Consider the following 26,694-nt stretch of genomic DNA (forward strand, 5'->3'; position numbering starts at 1 on the left):
TTCCTTTTATTACTTTCTATTTGAAACCATGGGTCTGGGCACTATGTTCTCATTGTTCTTATGGTATTATTATTTTTAACTTCTTACAGTAACATGTCAAGGAAAAATACGTGTATATACTAATCTGTGTATATACACACAACTATAAATATTTCTGCTTGAAACCATTTGACTTTGTATTAAGCTAAACATGAGTCAATACTAACCTTCATTGCTAATCTAATACCACTAGATTATTTTAGAGTCTTTCTATTGTTTATATGTAACTTCTGATTCCAGCAGTGCCACTGGCTGCCAATACCCACCATCCATTTACTTAATTGTTCAAATCACTGCACATGTTTAGTAGTACCAAAATTGTTAACCTGTACACCCATGAGTAATAATTTTAGAGTATTGGAATTATGTGCAATTCCTTTTGCCTCTTGTCTTACAGATTCCTCTTGTCTCCAAAGTTAGTGAAGACAGCAACTTCTCCTTTCATCATACCTGTTACAGTGATTATATTAGACAATAATAATACAATTATATTTTCTTGTTAGGTTCTGAATTTTTTTCTTGGGATCCTTCTACCATAAATGATTGTAAAATATTTCTATTTATTAATATTCAAAACTATTTGTATGCATTACTGTTAACTTTATGCTAACAAATTTCTAAGGATTTTTAACAAATATTATATTCAGTTGTAGGAATTCCATATATTTTTTGGATATTAACCTCTTATTGGATATATGGTCTATATCATTTTCTTCTTTCCAGAGGTAGCCATTTCATTTTTTTGATTGTTTCCTTTGCTGTACAAGACAGTTTTAGTTTGATATAGTCCCACTTATTTATTTTTGCTTTGTTCCTTGTGATTTTGATGTCAAATCCAAAAAATTATTGCTAAGGCCTGTCAGGGAGATTTTCCCTATGTTTCTTCTAGTAGCATTACTGTTTTTTATCTTATGTTTAACATTTTAATCCATTTCAAGTTCATTTCTACATATGGTGTAAGATAGGCATCCAGTTTTATTTTTTGCATGTGGATATCAAGTTTTCCCAATACCATCTATTCAATGGTCTATTCTGTCTGTTTAGTGTGTTCTTGGCACATTGGCTGAAAACTAGCCTGCTGTACATGAGTAGGTTTTTTTCTGGGATCTCAGTTCTGTTCTGTTACCATATGTATCTTTTTCATGCCAGTACCATACTGTTTTGATTACTTTGTAGTACAGTTTAAAAATAGGAGGTGTATGACTCTAGCTTTGCTTTTTCTACTCAAGATTGCTTTGACTGTCCAGAGTCTTTATGGTTCCATATACATTTTAGGATTATTTTTTCTATTACTGTGTAAAATGTTTTGGAACATAGAGAAAGATTACATCTGTAGATCACTTTGGTTGGAATGGATATTTAACAATATTAATTACCAATCCATGAACATACGATATTCATTTATTCTGTCTTCCCCAATTCCTTTAATCAATATTTTATAATTTTCCATCTTTCATTTCCTTGGTTAACATTATTCCTAAGTATCTTATTATTTTTAATGTTATTGCAAATAGGATTTAAAAAAATTTTATTTATTTTACAAGTCGTTTGTTGTTAGTACGTAGAAATCCAACCAGTTTTTGTATACTCATTTTTCCTACTAGTTTATTAAATTTATTTATTAACTAATAGTTTTTGCTGGTGTGCTCAGTGTCTTCTGTATATAAAATCATGCTATTTGCACAACAGAGGTAATTTTCTTCTCTCCTTGTGATTTGGATTACATGTTTCTTTTTTACTCTATCTAGGATTTCCAGTACTATGTTGAGTAGCAGTGGCAAGAATGGAATCCTTGTTTTGTTCCTGATTTTAAATAAAAAGCTTTCATCCCCCCGTCCCCCACACTATTCAGTGTGATATTAACTGTGGGCTTGTTATATATGGCTTTTATTATAGTGAAATTCATTCCTTTTATATGTAATATGATGAGAATTTTATTCAGAGTGTTGAATTTTTGTCAAATGCTTTTTCTGCATTTATTGAGATGATTATATGAATTTTAATCTTTATATTTTAATGTGGTGCATCATATATACTGATTTGCCTAGGTTGAAGCATGCTAACATTCCACTAATTTATCAAATGGTAATTTCCATTTGATACTGGTTTATGATCCTTATAATGTGCTGTTAAATTTGTTTTGCTAATATTTTGTTGAGGGTTTTTGCATGTAGGTTCATCAGAGACTGACTTGTAATTATGTTTTTCATAATGTCTTTATCTGGCTTTGGGATCAAGGAATTGGTGGCCTCCAAAATTGAGTTTGGCTGTGTTTTCTTCTCATTAATTTTTTGGCAGAGTTTGAGAAAGAATGGTATTAGTTCTTCAAAATTTGGTAGAATTTATCAGTGAAACCGTCTAGTCCTGGATTTTTATTTTTTGAGGGTTCTTTAGTTACCAATTCAATCTCAATTACTGATCTGTTTAGATTTTCTGTTTTTTCATGAGTCAGTCTTGGTAAGTTACATGTTTCTAGGAACTTACCTATTTCTTCTAGGATGTCCAATTTGTTAGCTTGTAATTGTTATAGTAATCTCTTATGATCCTTTGTGTTTCTGTGGTATACGTTTTAATGTCTCCTCTTTCATTTTTGATTCTTTTTATTTGAGTATTCTCTGTGGGTTTTTTTTTTTTTTTCTTGTCTGGTTAAAGTTTTGTCAGTTTTGTTTATCTTTTCAAGAAACTAACTAGAAGTTTTCTGTCATAATTTTAGCCTCTATTTTATGTATTTCTGCTCTAATCTTTGTTTTGTTACTTCCTTCTCTTATCTTTAGGCTTGTTCCTTGAGATGCAAAATTAGATTACTTCTTTGATGTTTCCCTCCCTCAGCTTTATTGAAATATAGTTGACATGTAACATTTTATTAATTTCAGGTGTGCAATGTGTTGACTTGATATTTATATTTTGCAAAATTATTACCACCATAGCATTACCTGACATCTGTATCCTGTCACGTAATTACTATTTTCTCTTTGTGGAGAGAGCATTACAACTTACTCTCTTAGCAACATTCAAGTACATAATACAGTACTGCTAGCTATGATCTCCGTGCTGTTCATTAGATCCAGAATTTGTTAATCCTATAACTGGAAGGTTGAACAATATACCACTTTAATCTCTACAAAACAGCCTCTGTTAGCCACTAATCTGAATGTTTCTCTGAGTTCCACTTTTTAAAACTCCACATACAAATTATATCATATTGTGTCATGGATAATTCTTTGTATTTTTGTGGTATCAGTTCTAATTGTCTCCTCTTTCATTTCTGATTACATTTATTTATTTTAGTTATTCTAGCTATAAGTTTACCAATTTTATTCATCTTTAAAATAACAGCTCTTAATTCGATTGACCTTTTCTATTGTTTCTCTGGCCTGTATTTCACTTATTTCTGCTTTGATATTTAGTTCCTTTCTTCTGCTAACCTTGTGCTTACTTTGCTTCCTTTTCCCAGTTCCTTGAAATGTAAAGTGAAGCTGTTTACAACATCTTTCTTGTTTCTTAATGTGGGCATTTTATCACTATAAAATTTCCTCTTAAAGCTGAGACAACCCATTAATCTTGATATGTTATGCTTCCATTTTCATTTATTTGAAGATCTTTTAAATTTCACCAGATTTTTTCTTTGGTGCATTGTTTTTTTCAGAGCATGTTTCTTATTATCCACATATCTGTGAATTTTCCAGCTTTCCTTCTGTTAGTTCTACTTTTATACCAGGTGTTAGACAATATACTTGGCATTATTTCAGTCTTCTTAAATTTCCTAAGTGTTGTGACCTATCATGTGATCTATCTTGGAGAATGTTCCATGTTCACTTGAGAAGAATGTGTATTCTCTGCTGTTGAATGAGATGTCTATATATGTTTAATTCCATTTGGTCCAAAGTATGGTTCAAATTTGATGTTTTCTCTTTAATTTTATTCCTGGATTATTTATACATTATTAAAAGTGACGTATTGAATTCCCCTACTATTACTGTATTGTTACCAATTTCTCCTTTCAGATCTGTTATTATTTGCTTAGCAAGTTAGGTGCTCCAATCTTGGGTTCATATATACTTACAATTGTCATATCTTTTGATGAATTGGTCCCTTTATCATTATATAATGACCATCTTTATCTCTTTTTACCACTTTCGGTTTAAAATCTTTTTTCTGATATAAGTATAGTTATCCCTGCTCTCTTTTCGGTTCCTCTTCCTTGGAATATCTTTTGCCATTCCTTTATTTGAGCTTATGTATCTGAAGTCTGAAGTCACACTCTTGTATGCTGCATTTAGTTGGCTCTTTTTAAAATTCTTTAATCCATCCAAACACTCTATGCCTTTTGATTGGAGAATTATATACATTATCTTTTAAAGTAATTATTAACTAATGCAATATCACTGTTTTCCAGCTATTTTGTAGTTCCAGTTTTCCTGTCATCCTTTCTTTGAAAATTGATTCCTATCTCCTTATCTTTTGTGCACCTATAGTAGACTTTTGCTTTCTGGCTCCCATGTGCTCATTATATATTTCATTCTTACGGGGATAATTTAACTTTCCTTCATACAAAAATTCTATTCTTTTACTATACCCTCTTATATTTTTAATATCACCATGACATATGAAAATACATTGAAAAAATTTTGAAGGTATAGCTATGTTTAGTGCTTTTTGTCCTTTATACTTTATACTAAAGCTTAACAAAATACCATCTTATTAGATGTATTCTAGTATTAGAACATTCTGAATTTCACTATTGCTTACTTTCACCAGTGTGTTATACATTTTCATGTTACTAATTATAGTGCTCTTTTGTTTCAGTTTGAAAAAAATCCTTTCTATTAGGGTAGTCGTGGTGAACTTCCCCAGCTTTTGGTTTTTTGAGAAATACTTCACTTCACCTTAAATTCTGAGGGACAACTTTGCTGGATAAAAAATTCTTGTTTGGCAATTCTTTCTTTCACCACATTACTGCACCAAGTCAGAGGCATCATGATATCTCATCATTTCAGGCCTCTGGGGTTCATCATATCAACAACTATCCAGTACTTGGTGAGCACCACAATGGCTACAGAAGCTGTTGGGGTCTTGAGTTGCACTTGTAGTTATAGACTAGGGCAGGTAGTAAAGGTGGCTGGAATTGGTGGTGTGCACACACTTGACTATGGGGACCAACTTGATGCAGTGGTGAGGGCAAATTACAGACCTAATCATAGTGAATGGGAACACGGCAGGTAGCAAGGGCCAGAGCCAACAATGAACTCACCAGCTGCTACAGAGACCCTGGGTGTCAGCTTGCTTTTCTATGGCTGCACGCTCTCCCCTAGCTGTGCATGCTGCAGTGCAGATCAATGATGGGGCCAGGTGCTGGGGGCATGCAAATCCAGAGCTGGAGGGTCTAGCTACAAGTGGGCGCAATGGTGCCAGCTAGTGACAGAAAGTGAGGTTTAATCCAGACCTGCAAGCAGCTTCAGGACCCCTGGCTGCAGTTGGTGTCACCCATGGATGCATACTCTCCCCACAGTTGTAAGTGCTATAGTAGAGTCTGATAATAGGCATCAGGAAGTAGTATGCAGGTGTATAGCTGGAGAGGTTAGCTCTGGTAGGAGTCAGCTGGAGGGCCCTAGACTGGCATCTTGCACTTGCTCAGCTGCAGAAGCCTGAGCTGCTTGCAAGAGAGGCTTGTGGGTTCTGGCTGGTGACAACAAATATCTATAATGTGAAATCTGGTAATAATTGTATGTGTCTGCATTGACTGTTCTGGCTGTTGGCTTTGTCACTGGTGAAACCTGTTCAGTTTGTCTGCAGAGCAGGTCTCTATGAACTATAATCCCTTCCATTGTGTAAATTTATCCCTAGTCTTTTGAGGAATCTCCATACTGTTTTCCACAGTGGCTGCTTTCTTGGACTGTTCTTGTGTCTTGGCTGTGGATGTACACAATAATTTAATAACATGAGGTAAAGAGAAAGACAAATATCCTATGATATCACTTATTTGTGGAATCTACAAAAACAATACAAATGAACTTATTTACAAAACAGAAACAGACTCACAAACATAGAAAGCAAACTTACAGTTACCAGGGAGAAAAGCAGAGGGAAAGGGATAAATGAGGAGTTTGGGATTTGCAGATGCTAACTACTGTATATGAAATAGATACACAACAAGGTCCTGCTGTTTAGCACAGGCAAATATATTCAACATCTTGTAGTAACTTATAATGAAAAAGAATATATATATTTATGAATATATATGAATTCATTATATATGAATATATATATTTATGGATATATATGAATTCACATATATACATGGATATATATATATATGAATCACCAGAAACTGGTGTATATGAAAAATTAACACATTAAATTTATTAATCTGCATTTTGATGTGAGGTTTTTTCTGGTCTGGACTTGGCTAAATAGAGCTCAGTAGGCATCACATGTCACTTGTAATGCAGAAGGCAAGCCTGGTATTCCCATGGTTGCTACAAAGTTCTGAGAAAAAAAAAAAGTGGCAGAAGTGGCACAGTGCTCAGAAATGGGAGATCAACAACAGTTAAGCAATAGTAGCCTAGGTTTGGGGTCTAAAAATCAACTCTACCTTATCAGCAAAAGGAATTGCAAAATTACAAGCAATGAATGTGGAGGTAGGATGGTAAATTGGTGTTTTTATTAATTTATCACATGTTTAAAGCCTTCCTTAAGATGTAGCTTTTAAAAAAATTTTCTTCTTCAAAGCAGTTATTTTGACATACAGGATGTACTTTTGATGAAAACTATACCAGAGCAATGAGAATTTAGGTATCAGACATATTCATAAGAATAAACAAAACACTAAAGCCTTAAGCAGATGATCTCTTTAAGGCTCTAAGTGAAACATTTTTATTTGTCCAAGAATAAACTATAGTAGACTAAAGGAAATCCAAGTCAAATGTATAAAATAATGCTACAACTAATGAAATTTGTGTTATGAAAGAGTCTAACACAATGGCAAAATCATCTCTCTCAAATGTGTTTACTATATAGTATTTTCAAATAAATCATTTTGATTTCATAAATCTAGGAATAAGAATTATTCAAAATTACTTGGCTGATCTTTTCCCTAGGATAAAATATTACTAGTAATAAAAAAAATGCCTAGCAAAGTCCTTGTAAAAACGACTGTTAATGACATAGACATATTCACAGTAACCACAACAAAATATAGTATATGCTTAAAAATACCACACACACACAAAACAAACACACACACACAACACACACAAGCACACATTAAACTTTGTAGACACAGAGTAAAGTGAATTTACCTAGCTTAATGAGTTGAGTAGAGTAATCAACATTTCTAGGTGTGTACCAGAACATCGTGTGAATACACAGTTTGCAGGGGCTAAACACACGTGCACTGTCTGAGATCAGATTCTATTCCTGACCCATCACAGAAACATCACGCGTACTTTAAGTAAGCAGTTGCCTCCAAAATGATTGTTTCCTTTTGCATTCCTACCAGTCATGAATGACAGTGATCTCACTCAGTAGCAGGATCAGAGAGGTCTAAAGGTGGATACATACTTAGAAGAGTGAGATTGTTGGACTATAGTAGTTCTGTTTATTTTGGGGGGAGGAAACCTTTATTTTGTTTTCCATTACCACAAAATAGTGCACAAGTTTCCTTTTCTCCACATCCTCACCAGAATTTTTTTATCTCTTGTCTTTTGATAATAGTTACTGTAAGTGTGAGGTGAAAACACTAACCTGAAAAGATACATGCATCCCCATGTTCACAGCAGCACTGTATACAATAGCCAAGATGTGGAAGCAACCTTAGTGTCTACTGATGGGTGAATGAATAAGAAAAAATATTATTTAGTCATATAAGAAGGGAATTTATTCAGTCATACATAAGAAGGAAATCTTGCCATTGACAATAACATAGATGAATCTGTATGTCATCATTATCTTGATATATGCAAATTTTGGACCATAAATGAAATATTTCACTGATTTATTATAATAATTAAACTTTTACACTTGAGGAAATTATATATTCATATGCATTTTGAAGATATGACAGATAGAACAACTCTTTACCTCTTACTGAGTTTCTACCAGTTGAAATGTAACTTGCAAAAATATAATACAATATCATAATCAGGATATTCACATTGATAGGGTCAAGAAACAAAACAGATCCATCATCTCCACAATTCTGGTGGTAACTGTTTATAAGCCATGCAAACCACCTTCCCAGGAACATGCTTTACCCCATTCCTAGGGCTTGACAGCCACTATGTGTTCTCATTACTATAATTTTATTATTTTGAGAATATTATATAAGTGGAATTGTGTGATACTTGATCTTTTGGAATCTGCTTTTTTTCAACCCAGAAAAATTACCTCAAGATTCATTGCAAATTGTTGTATTAATATTGCTGGTTTGTATTATGTGATATTGATGTCCCATACTTTGTTTAAGCATTCACCAATTGAAGGATATCTGTGTTGTTTTCAGTTTGGAGTTACAATGAATAAAGCAGTTATAAGCATTTGTATAGTTTTTGTGTGATTGTTTACTTTTTCTGAGATAAATGCCCAAGAGTTCAATTGCTGAGTGATACGAGTGTGTCTTTAGTTGTTGTTTTTTAACTTTCTTTTTCTTTTTTGGGAGGTAGGGGATTAGGTTTCTTTGTTTCTGTTTCCTTTGGTGGGGGAAGTAATTAGGTTTATTTATCTTTAATGGAGGTACTGGGGATTGAACCTAGGACCTAATGCATGCTAAGCATGTGCTCTATCACTGAGCTATACCTCCCTCTGTGTCTTTAGTTTTAATAAACTGATAAACTATAGTCCTGAACAGCTGTACCATTTCATATTCCCATGAGCAATGTTATCAATGATTCAGTTTCTCTGTATTCTCACTTGTATTTGGTGTGATTAGTCTTTAATTCCAGACATTCTATTAAATGTATACAGACATCTCAGGTTTGTTTGTTTGTTTGTTTGTTTTTTGCATTTATCTAATGCCTTAATTATGCTTAACATTTTTATATCCTTATTTACTATCTTTATGTCTTCATTGGTAAAATGTCTGTTCATGTCTTTGTGAATATATACAAATTAAATTTAACATAATTTTCGGTATATTTAGTCTTAACTTCTGTACTTTATTTTTAGTATTCTTTTCTTCCTTTTTTTGTTTTCTAGTTTTTGGTTTTTTGCCTTTCCCCCCCCTTTCTTGCTTATTTGGGGTTACTTGAATTTCTTTGTTATTCTACTAGAATATATCTATTTGTTTATCCTTTATATCTTCTTATTTGTAGAGACTTCTATTTCTTTTCTGAAGTATTCTATTTAAAAAAAAATCATTCCAAATGTGTTTTTAAATGCTTATTTCATGAATTTGCATGTTCATCCTTGCTGAACTTCTGTTATCATTCCAATTTTAGTGTATTTGCTGCTGAAGCAAACACTACAATTAATTGTTGAAAAATTTTTATCATGGCTGATTTCAGATCTTTTGCAAGTCATTTCTAAAATTTATGTCATGTAGGTATTAATATATATTAATTATGTTTTTAAAATCATTAAGTTGAGATTCCTGATTCTTAGTATGATGAATAACTTTCTGTTGAAACCTGTATTTTTGTGTATCATGTTACAAGCCTGTGGATATTATTAAAATCCTTTGTGTCAACTGACTTCCTCTGTACCCATTCCATCAGGGATAGGAGAAGGTACTATCTAACTATTGCCAGATGAAGTAGAAATCTAGGTCCTAACCAATTCCTGCTGACACAGGGACGAGGGAATTCTCTACCACTGGCAGGGTTTGGAAATCTGGTTGTCTGTGTGGTTTCTAATGATAACTCAATTGTAGGGAGATACCTTAGTACTCCTGGGTACTGAAAAGTGTCCTGGCTTTCCAAAGGCCTTCTTTGACACTAGTCCAGTGGTAATGGAATGTGTGCCTCTTTCTAGTACATGGATGTGGATGTGGACCTGTAGGTTGCCCATATGGCCTTCACTGACACCCTGGGATGGCAGCAAATCATTTAAACTTTGTCAGGAATGAATGTCCTGATTCCTTTCTTGGCTTACTGATATCTCTGTGCCCTCTGTGTGTAGAAATGTAGCATTTCACTCATGCTTAATTGGTTGGGTGGTGGTGAGACCATATATTTTTTCTGTGATTTGGACAGATTTGAATGATGAGTGTCTAAAATTTTTCTGTCTTCCTAATCTGTACTTTTCTGTTTCTTTGAATTAAGAGAGAAGGTTTTTATTGGTTCTTATGTCTGCACTTATTGGTATTTCTGCGTGGTTAGCTTCTTCAGCTCCGAGTGGAAACGAAAAACCCAAGGAGCTCACAACTGTGTTATTCCTTAGGTCCTGGGTCCTTAATTGGTCTGCCTTCTGTCTGCTTTTTGGTGTCTTCTTGCATTAGTTTTTCTCTTTTTAACAATGTCAGTATCTTTCCTAGTGTCTTGTCTAGAAAAATGGGGGAAAGGAAGCTACCCCAACTTCTCAGAAACAGAGCTATTTTTAACAAAATTATTAAAATTGAAATTTAATCTTGTTTTGGTTAGAAACTACTAGACAATTACAGGCAGAAGTGAGTATACACTGAGAGAAAATATACTTTAGAAGTAAAATTGACGTAACATATTGTATGTTTATAATGTTAATACTTTAACTTAATAAGTAAGAATTAGTGAAATGTATTTCATTGTGTTAAAATAATCCTAAAATACATGTCCTTTAAAAAGTAATAATATCCTGATTGAACAACTGTAGTCGTCAAATAATTGAGCAAGTGCTTGTGGACGTTGAGAGCTACAGTCCACTTTTTACTGCAAAGCGACTGAGATACAATTAATCTACAATTATAATATTGAAAATAAATGCCAATATTAATTAATACATATTTATTTAACTCATAATTACTCAGGACACATTTTATTTACTTTTTAACTTTGCTTATTTTGTCTATATAGAGAAAATTTAGAATGTAAGTCTTTCCCTCAAAGATAGTTTGTGTTAACTCTAGGAGAATATGAGGAAATAGAAGTGACATCACTTATGTCCATTAAAGAAATTTCAGAAAAGAAATAGTGAATAAAAGTCTATTTCAAGAATACAAGAGTTTTAAACTGAAATATTTGAGTATATTTATTTGCTTTGATGGAAAATAAAAAAATTATACCACATAAAATTTTAAGTGCATTTCTTTGGCTCTTTGAAAGCACCAAAATAGTATTAATAATTGGAGATTTTAAAATTTATCATCTGAAAATATTTAAGGATAATGAATTACAACACAATAGGACAGATAGAGTTTTATGTAGAAATATATTTCATGAAGTACATACTGAATTTTTAATTTTGAAATAATTTTAAACATATAAGTAATTGAAAAAAAAAAACAACTCAGGTCCTGGATAGCCTTCACTCGGTTTTCCCCTTCAAAACTAGGAAATCAAATAATACAATTAAATTGACTGTAATCCTTCTTTGAATTTCACTAGAAAGAACACATAATTAACATGAAAACTTTTAATAAAAATTTAAGAAATACTTAATTCATAACTAATTTTTATATGTGAAAAAAACATAAATCAATTATATCTGTTAAAAATAAGCTAAATTTGTTTATCAGAAATAAATATATCCTTATTAACTTTCTGAACTGAAATACTGCTGAAATTTGTTTCCATTTCATGTGTTAGAAAGGCATAAACTGTAGATTAGACTATATCACTTCTAGGTGACCATTAGTCTAATGGTGACTAATGGTCACCTAGAAGCCAGGACATAAAGTTTAGATTGTGTCCCCCAAATCAACTTCTTAATTGCATGAAGCCAAATTTAAAAAGAGAATATGTTTTATATTCTTGTACTACAGTCTTATTTCTGAACAAATTGTCTTGAATGTGAACAGAGAATATCATAGTAAAATAATTTTTAAACTTTATAAATGACTTAACTCCTTCACTTGACTAAAAGCTATAGATCTTTAAAAAATGTCTTTCCAATTTTTATTGTACCAAAGTGTGTATTAATTAATAAGTCTACCAGCAGATGTGGTTGTAAGTTTCCCTCTTTCATCACTTTAAATATGTCATGCCACTCCCTTCTGGCCTGTAGAGTTTCTGCTGAAAGATTAGCTGATAACTTTACGGGAGTTCCCTTGTATGTTATTTGTTCTTCTCCTCTTGCTAATTTTAATATTTTCTTGTTATCCTTAATTTTTGTCATTGTGATGACTACGTGCCTTGGTGTGTTCCTCTTTGGGTTGATTCTGTGTGGTACTTTCTGCACTTCCAGGACTTGGGTGACTGTTTCCTTTCCAAAGTTGGGGAAGTTTTCCATTGTCATCTCTCCAAAAATTTTCTCAGGTCCCTTCTCTCTCTCTCTTCTCTTTCTGGGACCCTATAAAGGGAATATTGGTGTGCTTCCTGTTGTCCTAGAGTTCTCTTAAACTATCCTCAATTCTCTTCATGCTGTTTTCTGTTCTGCAGTAGTGATTTCCACTCATCTGTCTTGTGGCTCATTGATCTGTTCTTGTGCCTCATTTAGTCTTTTCTTGGTTCCTTCTAGTGTATTGTTCATTTCAGTGATTTTATTCTTCAACTGTGTTTGGGTATTCTTTATATTTTCCAAGACTTTGCTAAAAAGTTCACTCTGTGCATTTATGCTCCTCCTGAGTTCTCTGAACATCTTGGCCATCATTACTTTAAACTCTTTCTCAGATAAATTGCCTATCTCCTCATCACTTATTTCTTCCTCTGGGATTTTATCTTGTGCCTTGGCCTGGGAGACATTCCTCTGCCACCTCAAATTGTCTACCTTTCTAGTTGTACTTTTAGGTAGGTTGGTTACGTTCCTTGACCTTGGAGAGGTGGCCCTCCGTGGGAGATGTTCTTTGCATCCCAGAAGTACATGCCTTGCTTGTCACCCAAAGGCCAGGGTTGGGCCAGTCCCAGTGCAGAGTCTGGTCTGTGTTTGTGGAATCCTTCCACAGGCTTTGGGATTGTTGTGTTCTGATTTCTAGTATCTGCCTCTGGTGGGTGAGGCTGGACTAGAGGCTTATGCAGGTTTTCTGGCAGGAGGAGCTGGTACCTGCCCACTGCTGGGTGGAGCTTGGTCCTGGACCTCTGGTGGGTAGGGCCGTGTCTAGAAGCCTTTGTGGCTCAGGAATTCTGCTGATGGGTGGGGCTGTGTTCCCACCCTGCATATTGTTTGGCCTGAGGCTTCCCTACAGGCTGTTGGGTGGGGCTGGGTCTTGGTGCTAATGATCCAATCAAGGTGCAGCCTCCAGGAAAGCTCATGTAGTAGTTGAACACTCCTGGAATGTCTGCCACTAGCTTTTATGTCCCCTGGGTGAACTGCAGCCATCCCCTACCTCCCCAGGAAACCTTCCAGAACCAGAAGTCAGGCCTGGCCCAGCTTCCTATGAAATCAATGCCTGAGTCCTTGGACCTGGTGCACATGACATTCTATGTACTTGTCCCAGGAGAATGAAGACTCTGTTTCCCCAAGTCCTGTGGTTCCCTTGAGCTAAGCCCACCTGGCCTTCAGAACCGGATATCCTGAGGTCTCCTTCTCTTCTGAATGCCAGAACCTGAGCAGGGGAGACTGATGTAGGGCTTAGACTCTCACTCCTGTGGGAGGGCCTCTGTGACTTAACAAATCTTCAGCTTGTGGGTTGCCCATCTGTGAGGTATGGGGCCCAATTATATCATGATTATGCCCCTCTTACCATCCTGCTGTGGTTCTCTCTTTATGTTTCCAGTTGAAGAATGATCTTTTTTTGCTAGGGTCCAGTCTTTCTTTTTGAAGGGTGTTTAGCAGTCAGTTGTGGTTTCATTGTAGTTTTGAGGAGAGGCAAGCTTGTGGTCCTACCTCTCTGCCATCTTGACCAGAAATCAAACAATATATTTTTTAAACTTAAATGAATATTGCTAATACACTGGCCCAAATTGGCTTATGAACAGAAAAGTTTTATGCATTCAAATTCTCTCTTTATAGTGTAAATTTAAAAAGAGAGAAGTAGTAATGAAATAGACAAACTTAATAATTCTGTATTTTTGGAGTCACATTGTAATATCCTGGGGACTGACTTTTATCAGGTAAAACATATTTCATATGATAGGAAAGAAATCACAGTGGCATTGATTTCTGTGTATTTACTTTTAAGAATTTGTTCATAGGGTTACTTGAGGATTAAAATCGTTAGCTATATAATAATGTTTATTCTACTTTATACAATCTCAATTTGACTTATATTTTAATTATGCATTTTTATCAACATTGAAAACATAATAATGAATTAGGTAAATGATTAGTTCTAGATATACCAAAGAGCTTCTGTTATTGCAAGGATCAAAGTAGATAATGCAGGAAGAACTGATTTCTCAATATTCCTAAGCTGACAATAAAAACTTAATTCTCTATCCTGCTGGATCATTTCTCCCATTGCATTTAGAAATGTTCTAAATTTTTATAGGCATCATTTGGAAAGTAGCTTTTATTTATTTTAAGAATAGATATGTTCAAGCTCATTTTATTACACAAAGGACCTGAAAACTGGAGTCTTGAAGTGAAAGAACCCAATTTGAGGAATAGTGTGTTCTGGTGTGAGTATGTGAGTTTAAAATGTTGATTTGTGAAAATTTTTGTTACTGTTATGTTATGAGCTGCTCACTATTTGTTTAAAAATACAGTATAGTGGGGAAAAAACCAATAGATGTTGATATTGGATGTGCTGGAAAATCTGCCACATTGTAGCAATGACCTTGGACAAATTACCTAACTTCTGAGCCTGTTTTTCTCTCTGTGACATAAAGCTCATATTATCTTCTGTAGTTTCTGTGAGATTAGAAAGGCACCTTGCAAGAGAGAAGCAAGATGGCAGAGTAGAAGGACGCTTGTAGCTCATGCTCTCCCACAAATACACCAAAACTCACATCTGTGAACCTACTCAGCAAACCAGAGCACCTACCGAACTCTGACAGAACATCGCCCTCTTCAAAAGACAAAGATGCCAAAAATCTGGTAGGAGAAAAGGAAAAAAGAAAGAAGAAAAAACAAAACAGTGCAGGACCAATCCCGCGGGGAGGGAGCAGCAAAGGACGACTGGTACTTGTTCGCTGCGTCTCTTCTCTCCAATGGAGAGGTCAGTGGGAAGGAGGGGAAGCCTCTGAGGCTCAGATCTGCCCCAAGAACCCCTTGATCAACAGAACTGAGTTAAATGGGTACAAAGGGCCCCCGCAACACCCAGCCTAAGACATGAGCTGGCAGCTGGGGCTGGGCAGAGGACTGGGGCAGCTGCACTGAGGCAGCCCCGGGGGACGGCAGGGGGCTGCGCACCATGGGTGGGAGGCGATACAGAGCAGAACAATCTCGGTCCCCCATAAATTGTGAAAAAACTGAAGCAATACAGCTGGTATGCCCTGGGGGGTGGGGTGGGCGCCGTAGCCTTTGTCTCTGACCTGTGCTGCCATTTCTGGCGCTTCTTGTGAGAAGAGAGGTGGGGTGCAGCCATAGCTGCCATCTCCTCCTGTGCACAGCACCTGGGTGGGGGAAGGGCTGAGACCTGAATCTGCACCCAGGAGCTCCGCAACCTCCTAGGCAGGATTGAGACCTGTTTACAGCCTGAGGCAGATAGGGTCTTTCTGCCCTGGCACCTGAGAGAACTCGTGCTGCCAAGACAAGGAGCTCAGATTTGGCATGGAGCAGGGGCAGGGCATTCCACAGTCTTCCCCGAGCCTACCTTTGGAGCACCAGCCTAAGGCAGAGCAGGCAGCTGCACAGAGCAGCAGGGCGACTAGTGCCGGGAGAGGGTGGGCAGTCACCTGCCTTCCTGGCAGGAAAGCAGCACCTGACCAGGGTGCTGGGAAGGTGTGCAATCTGCCTACCTGCCTTGCCTGAGCGCAGCATCTGGCATTGGGAGGGGGAGTGACCTGCCCGCCCACCGGGTAAGAGCTCAGCACCTGATCCAGAATTGGGAGGGGGTACAATCTGCTAGCCAACAGCCACTGGGAGCAGCACAGATGAGGGCACCAACAGAGGGCCTCTGGAAACAAGCTGAGTTAGCAAAACAGGGCAAAGACACAAAGACTTCTCCATAAAATCATTAAGAGCACACTGTCTCCAGGAGAGCTAGATAACTGACACTCCTATAGCCACAGTGCCAGAGAGATAAAAGCCATGTGAATAAGCAGAGGAACCACTCCCAATTAAAAGATCAAGAGAAATCCCTGAAAGCATGATCAAGGAAATAGACATTGATGGCCTACTAGATCAAGATTTCAAAAAAGGAGTGGTCAAAGTACTGAAGGAACTAAAAGAGAGAGTGTTTAGAGATATAAAATATGTCAAAAATGAAATAGAAGCTATAGAGAAGAACCAAGTAGAATTAGTAACTCACTTGCTGAGATGAGAGCTGACCTAAAGGCTGTACAAAGCAGGCTAGATAATGCAGAGGAAGGAATAAGTGACCTAGAAGACAGGACAACAGAAAGCACCCAATCAGAACAGCTGAGAGGAAAATGAATAAAAACCAGTGAAAGTAACATAAGAGACCTATACGATGATATAAAGTGTGCCAAACTGTGCATAATAGGGATCCCAGGAGAAGACAAAGCAAAGTGGATTGAAAAGGTCTTTGAAGAAATCATGACTGAAAACTTCCCAAACCTAAAGGAGGAATCAGATATCCAAGTACAGGAGGATCAGAGGGTCCCAAACAGGAAGAATGCAAACAGACCCACACCAAGACATATCATAATCAAGATGGCCAGAGTCAAGGATAAATAAAGGATCCTAAAGGCAGCAAGAGAAAAACAAAGAGTGAGTTACAAGGGAACCCCCATAAGGCTCTCAGCTGATTTCTCTACACAAACACTACAGGCCAGAAGGGAGTGGCAAGATATATTCAAAGTCCTGAGTGAAAAAGAGATGCAGCCTAGGATACTCTATCCAGCAAGGCTATCCTTTAGAATAGAAGGAGAGATAAAGAACTTCACAGACGAGCAAAAACTAAGAGCTTAGCAGCACTAAACCCATGCTAAAAGAAATATTGACAGGTCTACTCTAAATAGAAAAGAAGTAGGATGCTGCAGAAATGAGAAACTCATAACTGGAAAGGAGATAACTGCCATGAATTCCAAACAGAATAAACACAAAATTGTCAAAGAAGACATCGAAATCATTAAGAGTGGGAGAGGGAAGCAAGGAAAACAGTATGGAGATTCCTCAAAAGACCAGGAATAGACTTACTATATGACTCAGGAATCCTGCTCCTGGGCATATATCCAGAAGGAACCCTACTTCAGGATGACACCTGCACCCCAATGTTCATAGCAGCACTATTTACAATAGCCAAGACATGGAAACAGCTTAAATGTCCATCAACAGATGACTGAGTAAAAAACAAGTGATATATTTATACGATGGAATACTATTCAGCCACAAAAACTGACAACATAATGCCATTTGCAGCAACATGGATGTTCCTGGAGAATGTCACTCTAAGTGAAGTAAGCCAGAAAGAGAAAGAAAAATATCATATGAGATCGCTCATATGAGGAGTCTAAAAAAAAACAAACAAAACAAAACATAGACATAAAACAGAAATGGACTCATGGACATAGAATACAAACTTGTGGTTGCCTGGGGGTGGGGGTGGGGGTGGGAAGGGACAGACTGGGATTTTAAAATGCAGAATAGATAAGCAAGATTATACTGTACAGTACAGGGAAATATATACAAGATCTTGTGGTAGCTCATAGCAAAAAAAAAAAAAAAGGGACATGAATATGTATGTTCATGTATAACTGAAAAATTTTGCTCTACATTAGAACTTGACACAACATTGTAAAATGACTATTACTCAATGAAAAAATGTAAAAAAATAAAATAAATGAAAAAATAAAGTCACCTTGCAATCAACCTGACACATAGCAGACAAGCAGCAAATATCAGATAATCCTTTCTTCTACTTATCAGATATTTGCCTTAAAAATATAAATAAAACTGAAATTAAATATTCATTTTAGGCGTAACATTTCAAGAGTCTAAGAATACTTATGCAGGGCATTAAAAACTCTAAAGATGTTGTCAAAAATTTTACAGTAATTGACATGTCTTCCATTTAACTAAAAAGGAAAAATTTGAAAAGTAATTTGTTGCTATTTATAATAATTTTCCCACAAAAAGTTTCTAGATGAAAATAAAACATAGGTGACTCTATAAAATTAACAGTTCTGTAAATGTTCCAAATATTATCATTATAGCATATTTCTACTGCCTGTGCCAGTTATCTAGTACATGATTTTCATCATTATGAGCATTCTTTTTGTTATATTACTGTTTTTATTTCATTGGTTAATGTTTATCATCAGATTGGATTTGTATATTATAATATAAATTATATAGTAAGTATTTTGGGAAACTAGAGTCTTTGAATTTTCTAAATACAATGATATTCCAGGTTTATATATAACTTTGGAATAAAAAGCATGTTTTAATAATTAAAACCAAAGGAATTGCTAGAGATTGAAGTTTTACTTACTTTTTAATTTTTTAGTTCATATTGCCTTGTGACACAAGTATATTCATTTGGCAGAGAGAAAAAGGAGATCAGAACATTAAAATGCAAGATACTGAAAGTAATGTGCTGATGAGTCATAACATATTTGGGTTTCAGGTGCTTGCTCATTATGGTGAAATTTTGTCAGGCAATAAATATTGGAAGTTTCATCTTGAAAATCAGTAGTTTAATATTTCAGCTGGATTGTTTCCATAGCCTTGTTAACTGGTCCCATGGTGAGTTTCTACTATTGATGTTCCCACTGTCTAACTTTTGACCTCATCTCCTTATACTACTTCCATTTTTTTTTCTTTTTACCCTATGTAACCAACTTGTCAAAGAAACTACTCCCAGTTCTGATACTCAAACACAAATTTGATTTTCTACCTTGTGTTGGAATTCTCTTCCCTTCAAATATTCATGTGGCATTTTTCTTCAGGTATTGATTCAATTGCCACCTTCTCAGGTTATTCCCAAGTAATTACCTGTTCCTTTCTGTATAACAACAGTGACCCTTTTGGGTAGCTACAGGAGTTTCTCACTTTTGATATAATGAATCAAAGCAGTTGTCCTAGGAATGTACAAGAATTTATGGAAGGAGCTCCATGCCATCCATTGTCATGGGTGAATTATATCTGAATTCCGCTCAACTTTTGGTGATTTTATAAAGTTACAGTGCATATGCAAAAAATAATAATCCATTTTTAGTTTTAAAGATCAAGTACATACCTGTGCAACTGCTTGAGTTTATTAATATTAACCCTTTTCAAGTTTCTTATAATTAACTTGTACCATAATTGAAATAAATATTCTGAAGTGTTACTTCTTTCTGTGTACAAAGAATAACTCTTTTATTGTCAGAAACACACGTTTTCTTAACAATGAGTATCCACCTAATCTTAACCAAGGGCTTGTCAATCAAATAGTTTGTATTAATTCATAAACACAACCTGAACACCTACTATGTCCTGTGCATGCAGGAATGGTGTGCTGTCTGTCCCCACAGTAACTCCAAATGTCTATACAGACACTACCTTCTCCAAATGTGTTTGGTAAGGTGTGCATAGAGAGCTGCAATCCAACACAAGCTGTCCACAGTGAGCCCTGACTCTGAAACAAGGCTATATCTACCTGGATAAAAGTTGATATAAATCCCATGAACATTAAAAGGATAATAAAATTACACTATAAACTCTATGCTTACAAATTTGACAAACTAGATGAAATGGACCAGATCCTTGGAAGATATAATCAACAAAGACTCACACAAGAGGAAAAGACAACCATAACAGGCCTATCTTTATTACAGAAATTAAGTAAATAATAGTGTTCCAAAACAGAAAGCACCAGGGCCACATGTGTTCACTGGTGTATTCCACCAAACATTTAATAGTGTAATAGCAAATCTTTACAATCTCCTTCACAGGGTAGAAGACAGATGAATACTTTCTAATTCATTGTTTCCTTAATACAAAAATTAGACAGATACATTAGAATTTAAAAGAAAAATCACAGACTAATATCTGTCATAAAATAGATGCAAAAACCAACAATGTAACCACAAATCAAACTCAACAATGTATAAACAGAATTATACATAACAATTAAGTGGGATTTATTCCAGGCATGCAAAGCTGATTGAACACCCCAAAACCAATTAATATAATCCATCACATCATTACTTGAAAAGTCATATAATTTAATAGATGCAGAAAAATCATTTGACAAAAATTCAACAGTCATTCATAATAAAAAAAAGGAAGAAGGCTTATCAATTTGATAAAGAATATTTATTAAAAAATCCTACAGCTAACATTATACTTAATCATGAGAAACTCAAAACTTTATCACTAAGTTTAGGAATGAGGCAAGGATGTTTTCTCTAACTACTCAACTTCAACATCATACTGGAAATGCTAATGTAAGAAGATAAGAAAAGGAAATTAAAATTATAAAGAATAAAATTTTTTTTTCGTTTTTAGGTGACATTATAATCTATGCAGAAAATTCTAAAGGTTTGAGAAAAAATTTCTGAAACTAACCATTTTAGCAAGATTGTAGGATACAGGGTTATTGTACAGAACTCAATTACTTTCTGATGTACCAGCACTTAACAAATGATTGAATTTAAAAACAACTCCATTTACAGTAACAACCACACAAAAAGAAATATGTAGAAATAAATCTTGCACAAAATATGTACAAGATATTTATGAGAAAAACTACAAATCTCCAATTAACAAAATCAAAGAAAAACTAAATAATTGGAAAGATATATTATGGTTATGGATAGTAATACTCTATTTGCTAAGAAGTCCATTCTTCAACATGATTTATAAAGTCAATCTGATCTCAATAAAAATAACAAGGGCCACAAATGGCAAGCCCAGATGTAATATCAAACTCAACAGTGGAAAATTGAAAGCCTTTACTCCAACATTAAGGACAACAGAAGAATGCCTAATCATGCCACATATATTTAAAATAGTGTTGAATGTCCCAGCCAATAATTAGCAGCAATTACACAAGAAAACAAAAAAGGTAAAAGATATCCCCGTTGAAAAGCACAAGTAAAACTGTCACTATTTGTAGATCACTTATTATGTTAAAAAAAAAAAAAAACTGCTAAATACTCCATCAAAAAATTGCTAGAACTAATAAACAAATTCAATAAAGATGCAGGATACAAAATCAATATACAACAATCAGCTGTGCTTCAATACATTAATAATGACCTATCAGAAAGAGAAATGAAAAACAATCTCATTTACAATTGCATCTATAAGAATAAAATATTAGGAATAAATAAACCAATGATGTGAAAGACTTGTAGAATAAAAAATATGAGGTTGATAAAAGAAATAAAAAAGACATAAATAAATAGAAAAGTGTTCTATACTTTTGGATGGAAAGAATTAGTATTGTTAAAATGTGTACATTATCTAAAGCATTGTACACATTCAATGCAACCTCTACCAAAATTCAAAGTTGATAACAACAAGGAACTCACGATTATGTATTCAAGATAAGACTTGACGCTGACAGGGGAACAAGATGGCAATGTAGGAAAGAGGATGTGGAGCTCATCTACTACCACAAACACACATAAAAATACTCTATTTGTGGAAAAATTCTCACATAAAACAAACTGGAAACTGGCAGAAGAACTCCTATAGAGGCGACAAGGAGGAGTGTGAAGTAATTTAGTGGATGGGGAATAAAAGCATTTGGTGGGGACCTATGCCCCTGGGAGGGGTCTAAGAAAAAAGTAAAGACTGTATGGGTGGATTTTCATGGGAGTGAGTAGGTTGAAACAGACTGGCTATGCCAGTCCTGGGATCCTACATGGGAAAGACAAGCCCCTTGGTTTATGGGAGAGCTGCTGGGACAGGCAGAAGAGCTGGAGAAACACAGACTACACACATGTGGAGTGCAAGGGTGGCAGCCTACCAATAGACAGGGCAAAAAGAGGTCTACACTGGTGACTATTGTCTTGCTGCACTCCCTGATCTGAGATGGGTAAACACTCTGTTCCTACTCACTCTACACCATGGGTTGGCATGAGATCTAGCCCAGCTGGGCCCCAGGAAAAGACCTAATGAAGCAATGCACAGATGGCCAGGGAGCCTGGAGTGTGGTCCAGGTAGGGTTGTGGTGGCCATTGTTCACACTGACTCTAACAGTACCCCAGAAGAAGCCCAGACCTCTGACAGCAGTGCCTACACTTCCACTACTGCAAACATAACACACAGACCACCAGCACCAGCCTAGCGACAGCTCTGGAACCAACCACTCCATGCCACAAGCTTGCACATAATCTGGGACAGTCACAAAACAGGGGAAGGATACAAACTAGGGCTGCATCTAAACAAAGATGTGGATGCCTGCACAAGCAGCACGTCATACTTCTGTGAGCATATAAGCCACACTTGCTAAAACAATTCCCTCTTTTGGAGCAAAAATCCCTTGTGGGCAGGAGATGCACATTTGAAGGGAACAGAGCCACCTCAAACTTGACTCTCAGGGCTTCTGTTCTAGCATCTTAGAAGCAGACCCCAACCCTGACAGATTAGATAGGAAATCCCACAAGCACAGGTTCTAACTCCTTTAACAACCACATCTCCATCAAGGCGATAGCTGCTAGCACACACTGAGGCATGGCTGGCATCTACATCAAGTCCAGCCCTTGCACCAAAGACATTGGGCACATGCAGTCTACATAGACACTCCAACATTAAAACACCCCTTTAAGACTGTAGTAGATAACTGTTCCATCTAAATTCACAGAGATAAACTTAAATGAAATGAAAAGGCCAAGGAACTACACACAATCGAAGGAATAAGAGAAACCCTGAAAAGATGAATAATGAAACAGAATCAGTCAACCAGACACTGCATTTCAAAAGCTGGTAATAAAATTCCTAATGAAATTAAGAAAAGATTATTGATAGAAATGCAGGTCATGCTTCCTGACTTCAGACTACACTAAAAAGCATACCTATAGCCAACATGATACTCAACAGTAAAAAGCTGAAAACAAGCCCAGTAAATTCTGGAACAAGACAAGGATGTCCATACTCACCACTTTTACTCAGCAAAGTCTTAGAACTCCTAGCCAAAGCAACTAGACAAGAAAAAGAAATAGAAGGGATCCAAGTTGGAAGAGAAGAGGTAAAACTGTCACTGTATGTGGATGACATGATACTCTATACAGAAAATCCTAAAAGCTCCACACAAAAACTAATAATATACATGAATTCAGCAATGTTGCAGAATACAAGATTAGTATACAAATATACTGTTATTTTTATATACACAAATAGTGAAATATCAGAAAGGGAAGGTTAAAAAAAAAAACTGCATAAAAACAAACAAAAAACCCAAAAAGATCTTAGGAATAGACTTAACCAAGGAGATGAAATACATATACACTAAAAATTTTAAAACTCTAACAAAGGAAATTACGTTAGGAAACAAAGGTATCTTATGCTTTTGGATTGGAAGAATCAATATCATTAAAACGACTATATTGGCAAAAATAATCTATAGATTTAATGCAATCACTATCAAAATTACCCAGGATTTTTTTTTCCCAGAGAACTAGAACAAATAATCAATCCTAAAACTTACATGTAACAACAAAAGCTGCTGAATTGCCTTGGCAATCCTGAGGGAAGATTACCATTCACCCTAATTTCAGACTATACAACAAATTTACAGTAATCAAAACAGCATGGTACTGGCACAAAAACAGACACCTAGATCAATTGAACAGGATAGAAAGTCCAGAAATAAATCCACACACCTATGGTCATTAATTGACAACAAAAAAAGACAAGAATATACACAGGAGAACAGACAATCTCTTCAATAAGTGGTGTTGGGAAAACTAGACAACTGCATGTGAAAAAATGAAATTAGAACATTTTCTCACATCATATACAGAAATAAACTCAAAATGGTTTAAAGATGTAAATGTAATTGGCAGCAACACAGATGGCCCTGGAGAATGTAATTATAAGTGATGTAAGCAAGAAAGAGAGAGAAAAACACCATATGATATCACTCATATGTAGGATTTAATATAAAAAAGGTAAATGGAACAGAACAGAAACAGACTCAGACACAGAAAACTAATGGTTATGAGAAGGGGAGAGGAGTGGGAAGGGATAAACTGGAGTTCAGGATTTGCAGATACAAAGTACTATATATAAAATAGATAAATCACAAGTTTCTATTGTAGAGCACAGGGAACTCTATTCAATATCTTATAGTAACTTATTGTGAAAAAGAGCATGAAACTGAATATATGTATATTCCTGTATGACTGAAGGATTATGCTATACACTAGAAATTGACACAATATTGTAAACTGACTATGCTTCAATAAAAACATATATAAAAATAAATAAATAAACTAAATAAAGATGTAAATGTAAAACATGAATATATGAAACTCCTAGAGGAGAACATAGGGGAAACACTATCTACAAATTGAAGTAATATTTTCCTGGATCAGCCTAATTAAACTTAAAAGATTTGCACAGCAAAGGAAATCATCAACAAATATTTGTATATAATGTAACTGACAGGTGGTTAATATCCAAAATATACAAACAACTCACACAACTCAATATCAAAAAAGAAAACAACCCAATCAAAAAATGGGCAGAAGACCTAGATAGACATTTCTCCAATGGAGACATTCAGATATGTCTTCAGGCACATAACCAATAGGCACATGAAAAAATGCACAGTATTGCTAATCATCAGAGAAATGCAAATTAAAACCACAATGAGATTTCATGTCACACTTGTCAGAATGGCTATCCTCAAAAAGAATACAAATAACAAATGTTGGCAAGGATGTGGAGAAAAGGAGACCCTTGTACACTGTTGGTGGGAATGTCAGTTGGTACAGTCACTATGGAAAATAGTAAGAACTACGGTAATATGACTAGCAATTCTGCCATTCGGTATGTATCTGAAGCACATGAAAATACTGATTAGAAAAGATATATGAAAGGCAATATTTATAGCAGCATTATTTACAATTGCCAAGATATGGAAGCAACCTGTCTATCAACAGATGACTGGGTAAAGAATACGTGGTATATGTATACAAAGCTATATTAGTCATAACAGGAAAGAAATTCTGCCATTTGCAACAACATGGATGGACCTAGAGATTATTATGCTGAGTGAAATACATCAAAGACAAATACTGTGTGTTATCATCTATATGTAGACTCTAAAATAAACAAGTGAATATAACAAAAAAGAAGCAAACTCACAGATACAGAGAACAAACTAATGGTTACCAATGTAGAGAGGGAAGGGAGAGGGTCATGATGGGGTAGGGGATTAAGAAGTACAAACTACTGTGTATAATATATATAAGCTAGAATGATATACTATATAACATGGCTATAACTATATAAAACAGCATTTTACAGTAACTTTAAAGGTAACATAATCTATAAAATCATTAAATCACACACCAAAACCCCTGAAAAACCCACATTATTTCCGAGTGTGTTTGTAAGGTTGTTTCTGGAATAGATTAGTATTTGAATGAGTAGACTGAATAAAGAAGATTGATTTCATCCATTTGGGTGAGCAGCATCTAATTCATTTAGGGCCTAAAAGAACAAAAAGGAGAAAGACAAATGAATTTTCTCTGCTTAAGCTGAGACACTCATCTTTTGCCCTTGGACATTGGCTCTCACGGCTTCTGGGATTTCAGACTCACACTAGGTCTTAAACCATTTGCCAGAGGGTCTGAGACCTTTTGACACAGACTGAGTTATACCACTTGCTTTCCTGGTTTTCCAGCTTACAGATGACAGAGGGACTTCTTAGCCTCTATGTCTGTGTGAGTCAATTCCTATAATAAACCTTATCATATATATATTTTAAAGGAAAAAAGTTACATCAATATCACTTGTTTCATACTCTGTTGTGGTAAAATCTGTCTTGCATTTTGAATGGATCTTTAACATATGAGTAATTTTGTAATATAATAAATGCACTGATCATTTGTGAAATAATTGGTTCAATGCAAACCTCCCAAATGTTGATAATTTCATCATTCAGGAACAAAGATTGAACCATGAAAACTGCCATTAAAAATGCCATTTATGCATTGAAAACTACCAAGGTCAGGCACAAATTCTACTTTTTACTTTGAAAGCTCAAATTTTAATCATTGGCAAAAAATATTGTCAGTTGTTTCCCTTGAAATGAAGGGGCACTTAGTTCATTTTCAGATAGTATCTGCCTAATACTCAGGTCTAAATAACAATAGTTTTTTAAAATGTTTTTTCAAATGTAAAATTATATGCCAATTTTAAAAGAGCTTAAAATTCAGCTTAGAAACTGAAACAATCCTACAAGTGCTTTATCTCAAGAGAATCATATACTTCTATATGTAATTCATGTGCTTTATGCATACATCTAACTATCTTTCATGGAATATTAAATGATTTCTAGTCAAAGTTTGAGGTTTAAACACATGATACATTTTTGCTGTTTTAACAAAGACATTGAAAAGAAACTGCCTTTGTTAGCTGACC

This window comes from Camelus ferus, chromosome X (genome assembly GCF_009834535.1).
Source record: "Camelus ferus isolate YT-003-E chromosome X, BCGSAC_Cfer_1.0, whole genome shotgun sequence".
In the NCBI taxonomy this organism is placed as follows: domain Eukaryota; kingdom Metazoa; phylum Chordata; class Mammalia; order Artiodactyla; family Camelidae; genus Camelus; species Camelus ferus.